Source organism: Lathyrus oleraceus, chromosome 6 (assembly GCF_024323335.1).
Source record: "Lathyrus oleraceus cultivar Zhongwan6 chromosome 6, CAAS_Psat_ZW6_1.0, whole genome shotgun sequence".
Lineage (NCBI taxonomy): Eukaryota > Viridiplantae > Streptophyta > Magnoliopsida > Fabales > Fabaceae > Lathyrus > Lathyrus oleraceus.
Window position 1 is genome coordinate 139,680,851 of NC_066584.1, and position 12,112 is coordinate 139,692,962.

The window sequence follows — 12,112 nt, forward strand, 5'->3', positions numbered from 1 at the left end:
TTTGAAGTCAAAATTACTTTTTGAAAATAAATAAGTTCTAATTGTTTTTAAAGTGCTCTCGCTGTTTTCAAACTCAATGCCTAATTTTTACTATCCAGCTCGAGCCTCACGCTCTCGCGATTGTTGGTTCTCACCTTAGTTAATTTCTCACTCTCGTGGCAAAATCATATTAAATAGCTTTTCACGCTTTTGTGATGAAGTTAATTAAATTCAGATTAAAAACTTCAACCTAAAAGTTTATTTGAGAAAAAGCGTTTTCACCGGTTATTATCAAATCCCATCAAATTAAGTTGCTACATACCGATACCGGTAGTTTAGCCGGACATATTAAATAAAGCAAACGCAAGGCATAAACAGATCAACATTGCGGCAAACATGCTTATAACAATAAATGGGCAATAACAATAATAATTCAATAAAAACCTGGAGATCGAAGTACAAAGTATAGCGATTCTTGGAGCACTTGAGCAGTCCTCCACAAGTCGGTAGGCTTTGCTTCTTCAATACAGATTACTACTAAAATAAAATAAAGTGTAGTAGTTTCCCAGTGTAGGAAACTACTACTATGGCTAACTGGAAAACTAACTGGAAAAAGGGAAACTATAAAAAGAATGGCGAATACAATAAGGCAACGGAAACAAGGTTGCTGGAAAGAAAGAAAAAATGCTAAAAGCTAGAAAGCTGAAAATTAAATTGCAGAGCGTAAATATCAAAGACGGCGTCCCTTATTTTTCCCATTTGAGTCCTTTATATAGTGTCCATTAGGTCTTGGTAGTTGAGAAAATCAAGGAAGATTTGGTCTTGAGAGAGGAATCTGTGGGAAAAGTTTGTTGGAGGAGATTTAGGCACGTTTGGGTGCCTGTTGCTGACTGTTTCAAAGCGCACTTTATGGCCGCGTGACGCTCGTCATGGGCCTGTGACGGTCGTCACAGTCTGGGCCATGACGAGCGTCATGAATGTGTGGCGATCGTCACATCAGCAAAATCTGCATAATCTGTTTTTCTGGTTTTCCTGTGCTTTTTCACTTGTTTCTTCTTCTATTTCTTCCTTATCTTCATTTTGCTCTTTAGTGCATGGAGATTCAAATACCTGCAAAAACAACACGAATACTTGCACAATAATCGGGATATAAATCGAAATGGTGTGATCTTTGGGTGTAAATTAAGGCAATTATCTGATGTGTTTTCGCGTTATCAAGGGGCTCCCTCAGCTAACTTACCTTGAAAAAGGGCTTTTGAAACATCAAACCTTTCATGCCTTGCTTGGTCTTGATAGAGCATCTTGAGGTATTCGATCATATCGAAGGCTGCCATGTTCTCATGTTGCTTTTGCAACTCTGAGTTCATGGTAGCTAGCATGAGACAAGCAGTTTCATTGGCATCATCGACATGCTTCTTATAAGCATCTCTTTCTGCCTTAGGTGCAGAACTAGGAGGTTCCTCTTCAGGAACAAATTTCTCCAAGACATACAGCTTTCTATCAATGATTGAGGACAATCCTCAGATTTCGATGTCAATCCAGAAAATTTTACCCAGACAATTTTTCCTTATCAAGGATTGATCGCAAAATGTTATTAGAGGTGTTTGTTGTCATGGTAATCTACATGAAAATAATGAAAATATAAGTATCAATAACATATTTAATTAGGCCTTTAATTAAATATGCTCCCACTATTTTACTCAAAACAAATGACCCTCACCATTTGATTCGGAAAATCCCGTTGGAAGATTTTCTAGTGGGTCGAGATCCATATTTCACTTTGTTTTAAGTCCGCGTAAGCGGATTACACAAAACTAGGTTATTTAGGTAGGAACTTCTTCCGGTTGTATCTAATACAACTCTCGGATATTTTAGTTGGGTGAATAACTCCTTATTTCAATCCCTCACATGGATCATTTCCAACTCTTGCTTCTAAACATATATAATCTTATTATAATTTTTTTAGTTAAGTTTGACCCATTATTTTAACAATTGGATATTACAATTATCCCATCGCACCTTACTAATATAGAACATGCACCTCGAGTAGGCGAAACCTACATTATCCGATACTAGTCTTGATGAGTGTTAAAACTTGGAAAGCATAAACTTAATATTTAATTTGAGGGAATTTGCAATTATTCTGATCTCACCGGCTTATTTATCATATAAATCGTCTCTCACATGCATCAACATACATACATAATGAAACAGTTATGGCCCCTAGCGCAATTGTTCTCCCAAGCCAATGAGAGAACCTAAGTTAAGCTAATAACGATCTAAGCTTCTCCAAGCAAGATCTTCAAGGTTGTCCTCCTTTGATATTGAATTCTTCTCTTTCTTCATAACATTACACTACATACAAGAAAATCGTTTTACATAAGAGGGAGTGAGATGAGAAAAGAAGTTACATTAAGAGATTAAAAGAGAGGCACGACACGCAGGTCGTATTTTAAAACCCAAAACAAAATAAAGGAAAACTAAGGCCATACCCGATCACCACAAGACAATAATAATAAACACATTATTATTATTAATTTTAATTCTTTTAATTAATTAAAATCAAATTAAATTTCAGTGACTGATCACACTACGCAGAGTTAGCCAGGGGTTCGCTGCCCCTTGCGGGGTTGTAGGGGCAGCGCCCCTGATCGAAAATTTTAATGAACAATTCATTTGAAATCGACGTCATTTTTCGCATCAACACTTGATACTTTAAAGCACAACTCTTGCGCAGTCACAATCCTAATCGCATAACTCTTCGACAATACAACCCTTGTGCCATCATTAACCCTAATGCATAACTCTTTGACAACACAACCCTTGTGTCGTCATTAACCCTAATGCATAATTCTTTGACAATACAACCCTTGTGCCGTCACTAACCCTAATGCACCAATTTCAGACCGTCAAACACATCTCGATTGTTGATTCGGTATGATTGATCAATACGTCATTGCTTCACCATACTAATGTCAGATCAAGAAGCAAACGACCATTGATCGCTCAAAGGAAAACAACCATTAAGTGTTTGAATGAACGAAACAAAAACAGTATATCATATATACCGTATTTTGCATCAGGATTACTTATATCATATATATAACTTGATCGATCTCAATTTAATTACTCGTTTATTCTTTGATTCATTCTGTCTTTTAATCGTATTAATACAGAAAATACAGAAAATAAACAGCTATCAGATGCATGGTTTCGTAAGTGGCTCTGATACCACTGAAGGAGAAGTGTGATCCAAAACGCAACGGAATTTAAAATTTCTCCTTTAATGATCCTTACGAATGGACATGATCAGTGATAGAATCGTTACCTCTTGTGGTGATTGTAACCTTTGATGCAGATCTACGGAGCGATCACGAATGTTGAACGATGACAACGCCTCTACTCAGTCCACACGAACGGATTCCTTCAATCTCAGTGCTAGCTGCTACGAATGAAAGCTTTGAGTGAGAGAGAGAGAGAGAGAGAGAGAGAGAGAGAGAGAGAGAGAGAGAAAAACGAAATTGCAACTACACTAATGCTTCTGCACAAGGGTTCTATTTATAGAACCACTTGTGTGGGCTATAAGCTAAAAAGTCCACTTAAGTGTATGTGGCCCATATCTTATAATATGCCAAAATCACTTAAGCGCGTGGTACCTTACCATATTTCGTATTCTACTTAAGTACACCATACCTTACGATGTTCTACAATTCACTTAAGTGCACCGTACCTTACGATGTTCCTTAGTTACTTTATCTCTCATCAATCCATCCTTTGTGTGTGATCCTGTAGGTTTTCGCGACATTGACAATTATATTAAATCACGCATTTAACATAATAAACAGTGAGCGGTATCTAGCAACACATCACTGTTACCCAAGACACGAAAATGTCATGTGATCTGACAAATCCTTCTGTGATAATACTTATGTGTATAATTACCCTTTTGCCCTTATGTCTATATTGAACACAAGGCATAGACCGTGTCATCCTTGTCCAGTTCAATATTGGGCCCATAGACATTTATCCTGTTACGCAGGATGGGAAAATTTCATCTAGGTCACTCATGTCCCTTAGCATGCTTCGTGGAGTACCCATCAACTGTCTTTATGGTCATCCAGTTACAGACAACGTTTGATCAGCAATAAGGCACTCGACTCTACATCTAGGGTCCATAGTGGTTTCAGGTCGAAGGATGGTATACACCATTATCACCATGAGAATAACTTATGACACTTTGCATAACATTCTATATAGTATTCTCATAACGGGTCAATCCAGTATAAATATTACTCTTAATATTCATACCTATGTTTAAGACTTGATAACTCCTTATCCATGATCCATGAGATGTGATCATCAGTCTATATACATAATAGTCTTAATGCTTTAATGTTATCCCACTTCATAATAAAGCTCGACTACGGATACTTTAAGAATAGTGTCCTTATGTTTAATGTGATCTCATAATTAAGTCACACTTGATACATTAAACGGACTATCTATTCTAGGGACTTTATTAAACAAACATAATAAAGAAAAAGCCTTTTATTATTAATAAATAATTCGATACAAGTACCAAAATTATTGGCCTCTAGGGCTTACACCAACATGTCGTACCTCAATTTTTTCCGGGTAATAAAATTATTTTTACAAAAAATGTGGTTATTATGTTTTTTTATTGCAATTTCTAATTCAATTTCTTTAAATCAAAGTTAATTTACACTTTAACTTTTAATCATCAATATTTTTATTATTATATTAATTTTATTTTAAATTTTTAAAAATGCAAATATATATATATATATATATATATATATATATATATATATATATATATATATATATATATATATATATATATATATATATATATATATATGAGACGTATACTATGAGAAAGGTAATTTAATGTGAGAACATGAGAATGAATTTGTCCCATTATATTCAAAATAAATTGGTGAGAGGGGAGAGAATTTTAATTTTTAGAAATACAAAGTTTTAATTTAAGTCATTTATTTTAATAATGGAAGAAAGAGAAATTTGATTTAGAATAAAAATGACACATAAACCTCACCCATTTATTTTAAATCTAATGGTTGGGATTCATTCTCGTGTTCTCACATGAAATCATCATTTTCATAGTATACGTCATATTGTGGCCCGTTGCGGAGTTATGATGTGGTTGTTATTGTGATTTATGATCACACTATAATTGTGGCCTGATGCGGATATGGACACTACCGCAACTACAATATTGTGGCTACATCACGTGATGTTGTCCGCAGTTTAAATCCATGAACACAACAACCTCTTCTTCTTCACCACCTTCATCAACAACACACCAGCATAACCATTTTATTCACCACACAACATACTTAACTTCATCCTTTTTCAAACACCATAACAACAACATCAATAATCCAACAACAAAACAAAGAAGAAAGAAGAAGAAGAAGCCAATATTTTGTGTAAGTGTGGTTATGTTTTTGTTTTAGTAAGAAAAAATTGTTTTTATGTTTTTGGAAAAGTGAAAATGTGCAACATGAAAAGTAGAATGAGGCATTTAAAATTTGTCTTTTTCACATTGTTTTGTTTTTTTCTTCTTAAACCTAGGGTTTGAAGTGACCATTTGGATTGTTGGGCCTATAATATATCATTTTAATTTTACACCCCATTATTTTGTTTATTTGTTTCTCTATTCATTTTCATCTTTATTTTTATTTATTGTATTTTTAGTTTGAGCTTTGGGTTCAACACCTATATCATGTCTTACTATCTTATGTTTACACCTCTATGTATTTTATTGTGTTGTCATTTTTTATGTATGGGATTTGAATCCAATAGTATGAATAATTATTAAATAGTATGATAAGTATAAGTATTGTTAGAACAGACTCATGGGGTGAGTTTAGTATTAGAATGTATAGATGAGTGATGTTAGCATGAATAACATAAATAATAAATATTTTTTTCAAGTGACAATTCTTCGAGTATACTCAATATTTTCAACATTCTTGTGCTTATCTTAAACTAAAACCTTGCACTTCAGTATTATTTTTCATGTTTCATACCCACTGGATATTTTTTAGGAACGCCCATGGTTTGGTTATCTTCATGCCAATTTTTCCTATTTTTTAACCTTTGTCACATCCTTTTGATAATTTTCATTGTCACTTTGTTAATGTCTTCATTCATGTTAAAGCTTCACAATAGTTGATGTAAAATCTCTGAAGACCTTGTAAATTATGTTTTAACTAATTTTAGTCTAATGACCATTTTAGGGAGAACATGAGTAACCTTTGTTTTGGCCCTAGAAGATTAAAAGATGGGGATGATGAATATTTCCAAAAAATAAAATACACATATTCTTTGAGTAGGCAAGTTCCACCATGTCTTATAGATTTCTTTTCTCTTTTCTCCACCATAAAAGACAATAATTTTGCCACTTTAGGCATCTACTAGTTGGTATTTTGTATTGTGTCATATTTTCTTGTTCTCTTATTGCCTCATCTTTTACTATTTTGTAGGTGACATGGCGGGTGAAAAATTTATAAAGAGGATCATGGAGAAAATTTTGGTTCCTTGAGCACTCGTTTGATGATACTACTATCCACTTCGTCAAATCATAAATCTAATAAGGTGGGAAACATGTCAGATAGAAATAAAGGGATGGAGTTCTCCACAACCCAATTAGGATATGACCATGTTGATCTTGTCTGTCGAAGAATGTCTTTTTCAATGATGAAGGTGACATTCGTTTCTACCTTCGGTTGTGACTCTTCTTCCTCTTGATCCATCTAGGATTCAAACTTTGGTTCTAGAAGTTGACGCCAACTAGGTGGTTGACTTAGGTCCCCTATGTGGTTAATCTTCACTCCTTGAACGTATTCCTCTCGTGGCCAAGTTAATTTCTTTAACATGATATTCCCTTGTGTCGTACGTTGCCCAAACACTAAGGGAGGAACAACTCATCGAAAATATGAAGCAGGCCAGGCTGGAGGCTAAGAATGTTGTTTATAATCTTTTAGAAGCTCAAGGAGTATTAGATAAGGCCCATTGAAGATTGAGATAGAAGGATGCGCAATCAAAAGGTGTCTTGTTTGAGAGTTTGGAGGGAAAGGAAGGGGAAGGGAGGGGATGTCTTTCAAAAGAAGGGAATGATCGAGTGGAAAGAAATGAAGGATTTTGATTCGAAGGATTTTGGAGGATTTGTTTTGAGGTAAAATTACATCAGAGATCCTTTAATTTGGGGGAACTCAAAACTTGTGTTGAATGAAGGTTTTGGAAGGTTTGCATAAATTTTTCAAATATATTTTATGTTATAATACTATGAAAATTAAAAACATAGTAACGATAAGCACTACGTTATCATTCCATACAAAATCATTTTTTTAAAAAATATTAAATATTTTTTAAAAAAATCCGTTTTTGCAAGTCTTCCCTTCCCTTCCCTCCAAACTCTCAAACAAATCCTTAACGAAAAAAAATATCGCGTCCATTACAGCTCAACCTTAGAAAGAATAAATGAAAGCCATTTATGATGGCAGGAAGATCTCATTTCTTGTTTCGTCACCGAGAAGACAAATGGTCATCTATGAGCAATTCACCCTACATCCAAAACCAAAACACAAATTGATCCGGCTCAGAAAGATGTTGACAATCTTCTATAAACGCAAGACACATTAGATAAGGATCATAGGAGATTGAGGTAACATGATGCGCAACCGAAAGATATCTCAGACTCAATCCAATTTCTTGATGAAAAGAAAAGTGTGACCCAAGTTTTGGCGTACATTCATGCTCAACATGAAAAATAATAAATGAAAGCCACTTATAATGGCAGGAAGACCTCATTTCCCAGTTAGCCACTAGAGAGACAAATGATCATCTATGAGCAATCCACCCTACATCCAAGGCCAAAATCCTGATTAAGAGTATCACTTGGTCGAGAACTTCCCTATTACGAGCCTTCGCATCTAGAAACAATGAATAATGACGGAAAAACCCACACGACCAATTCAAAAAGGCGTAGAGGGTCTACATTCGAATATGAATAATTACATTTTCAAAGCTATAGATGACAACCGTAATAGTCTCTTTCTAGCCAAGTTGAAGCACCTCAGAACTCGGCTAAGAAACCAGCAAATCAAAATAAAAGAGCCTTCAAGATGAAAAGCAAAGCAATATTATAATGAATACATAATTTTGTTGCTGTCTCAAGGATTAATATTATAATAATAAATTCAAAAGACCTAAATTGTGTGGACAAATAGATTCGTATATTATGGTTCAATGCGCGTAAATTCCGAGGTAGAAGAAAAACACGTTTGACAAGCTAACATAAATGAATCAATCCAAACAAACATTTTCAATAGATATTGTATTTATATGATTCATGCAAACATAAGAGAATATAACTGTTAAAAACCATCCCATTTCATTCTTCAAAATGATGACATGAGAATTTATTATATTGCATCACAAAACTGTGAACAACTCAGGTCCATACATTTATAACCTGAGACTCAAGTCCAACTTCTTAGCTTTACTTGGACCAAGTCTTAATTCCAAATCTAATTCTTCTCTTTTTTGACTTGAATTGGTGATTTCTTGTTGGTTTTCTTCACGTTTGTTGAGATTAATGATCCATTCTTTCATCACCTTATTCTTCTCTTCTTTGTGGACTCTCATGTGACCATTCAAGGCATTAGTTCTTGAAAAAGTTATACCACAAAACACACATGTATGAATTTCCCTGTTATCCATAGAAAATCAGAAAACAAAATATGTGGACTTGGGTATGTAATCTTCTCCCCAAATATTAACCTAAGAGCTGCAACTAGATTTCACAGTAGAACTTTATATTCGTACAGTATTTATAATTATTAAATTAATTTCTAAATACCTATTATAATAATTTGCTTTGAATTTTTTCTAAATTTGGTTTTGTAAAATAATTATATATTTTATTAATTTGTTTGGTGCAGTCAAAGGAATAATTTCCAAATTATTTGTTTATTTAGTAGATAATTAATTTGCTGATTTTTACCATTCATATTAAAAAATTATAATAAGTATTAAAACTAATATTAGTCTTGATGTTTTTTAAATATTTTTTTTTTTAAATTTAATTTATTAATTTTATTATTCTAAAATAACTGTGATATAAATTTAATCGAAAATTATGTCTTTTTAAGAAAATTTTATTTAAATAACTCATTTTTTCAAATAAATATCCAAAACAACCTACTTTTCCACCTATTTCCTAAACTAGCTCACTTTCAAATAAAAAAAATTTCAAAATAAAGAAGAGGTCAACTCAAAATTTCAAAATAAAGGAGACGTCACATAAGAGGAGACGCCAATTCGATTAACGACAGTGTACAAATATATAGGAGAGAGAGTACATTCTCTCTCCTACGTGTTTGTACACTGTCGTCAATTGAATTGACATCTCCTGTTACGCGTTGTACACATGCACCAATTGGATTGACGCTTCCTTTGTTTTGAGATTTATTTATTTTGAAAATGGATTACTTTAGGAAATAGGTGAAAACTGGATTATTTTGGATATTTATTTGAAAAAATGGGTTATTTAGATAAATTTTTCTCTTTTTTACTTAATACTTTTTTTTGGGATAAATGACAATCTTAAACGGAGAATAATTTTTATCAATTAATTTAATTTATATATTTTTTATAAATATTGTATTGAACCATCACACCTCAATTTTTTTAAAGGAAAACGGACATTGTATTGGCACACATTAGAAATAGAGAGATTTAAAAATATTAGAATAGTAGAATAAATATTTATGACATTGTTTTTATTCACGACATTACACTAAATATTAGAATTTTTTTTTATAAAAAGTTGAATTATCGGATGAATTAGAATTTTTAATGAGATATACACTACTATATTTTTATTTCCGTCATTGTATAGAATACATGTTCTAGATGAAAAAGAAAACTAAAATAGGACATATTGTACACAGAGAAATTTGAAAAAATTTAGGCTAATAGAGTAGTTTAAATTACTAAATTTATTTCTATATTAAATGTCATACACATTGAATATAATTAATTGAATTGTAAATTATTTTGAATAATATTTTTTATATTTTGAATAAAATCAGAATGAGAGATATGTGTTTGATTTGGGTGGTGTTTCATGAAAATGAGACGTTAATTTTTTTCGTTCGATAGAGAGAATGAGAGATTTAAGTTTGATTTGTTTCATTGATTTTTTCTTATCGCTTGTTTGATCATGTTGGAACAAAAGGTTTTCAAGAAAGTTGGGAGAAGAAAAAGAGAGAAAAAGAGAAACTATAAACTAAATGGTAGAAATTTGTATTGAGTGAAGTTGTTCTGTGTATTGATTTACATCATAAAATACCTTTATATAGGCAACTAAAGTTTAGACCCAAAAATTATACAAACCGATCCAAGTCTAAAACATACAAAATATAAAGTACAAATCTACTAATTATATTTTGACACAACTATATGTTGTGTTCTCGAGACTTCTCATCCTGGTGCTTCTCTTCAACTCGTCGAACTTGACTTTCTTCAGGGGTTCGGTGAGTATGTCGGATAGTTTTCGTTCTGTCTTGCAATACTCAAGTTCAAGCTTTCCTTTGTTAATTTGATCCATCAGAAAATGATACCTCCTCTTTATGTGTTTACTTCGACTATGACACACCGGATGATTCGTCAAGTCGATAGCTGACTTATTATCGACAAATAGCTTCATTTTCCTTGGTTCCATTAACTTGAGCTCTTCGATCAACATCTCTCTCCATGATGCTTGACATGTTGCATATGATGCATCCACACACTCAATTTCACAAGATGATAAAGTCACAATGCTTTGCTTCCTTGAACTTTATGAGATTAGAGTGCCTTCGATCATGAATATGCAGCCTGCAATACTCTTCTTTTCATTGTGATCTCTACTAAAATATTAATCAATGTAGCCATATACATCTGCATCTGGGTTAGTCTTCGTCTTCCTTGGTATCAACACACAATGATCAACCGTACACTTTATGTATCTCAACGCCCTCTTAGTTGTAGTGTAATACATCATGTTTCCTTAAATACTAAAATTCATATCAGTTGAGATCAACTGAGCTTCTATGTACTATGAAAGTTGTCAGTTGGAACAATTAGAGTAACTAGTGAACTACGATTGACTTAATTAATATTCTTTAAAACTAACATTTTATTAATTGGTACAAGAAGTGACATTTTGGTAACATTAATAATGAGTCAATTACTCTAGTAGAACAAATAATAAAGTATAGTATCACTTGGGATATTTGCTACTACTGTTGTTATTTTTCTAACCACACATTTCTACTACTCATTTGTGTCCACATGTTTTATCATCACACAAACTCATGCCAACTTCTAAGTACCATTTTTCACTTGCCCATTTCCATATCATATTGCAATGTATCAATAAAAGGAAAGGAAAAAATGAAAGGAAGCATTAGAGAGAAAAAGGAAACTTGTGGAAAGAAGAACAAACTTGGAGGAACCAAGAGCTTGGAATCACCATCTCATCCCAACATATTTCATCAATCTCTTTATCTCTTCATCAATGTGGGTTCGAGTTAGAACTTTTATGTTTTAGAAGTTAGGGTTTATGTTAGAATAGAATACTTAGTAAGGTTCATGATGAGTGTTTTATCTTGGCTATGAAGATTTCCATGAACACATTATTTACTCCTATTCTCTATGATAGTTGTGATTCACATGATTGAGTGTTATTGTTGTTGTTTATGCTTCTATATGCTTCTATATGACCCTTACATGTTAAATTTGTGTTTTCCCCATCCAAATGTGCCTTGGTAGTGTTTTAACACTGTCATGTTCGCTACAGTTTGCTAAGCGAAGTCAGGGGAAATTTGCTACTGACTTGGTTCGCTAGGAGTTCGCTCAACAAAGTCTATTTGCAGGGAGTTTGCTGGAGCTCGCTAAGAGAACTTGACATCATTGAGAAAAATACCCTAGTTCTTGTTTTTACCATAACTCGAGAACCGTAACTTCGATGAATGCGCGATCGAATGCGATGGAAAGCTTATCTAAAACTCTATCATGATATTTTATGATAACTTCTTGC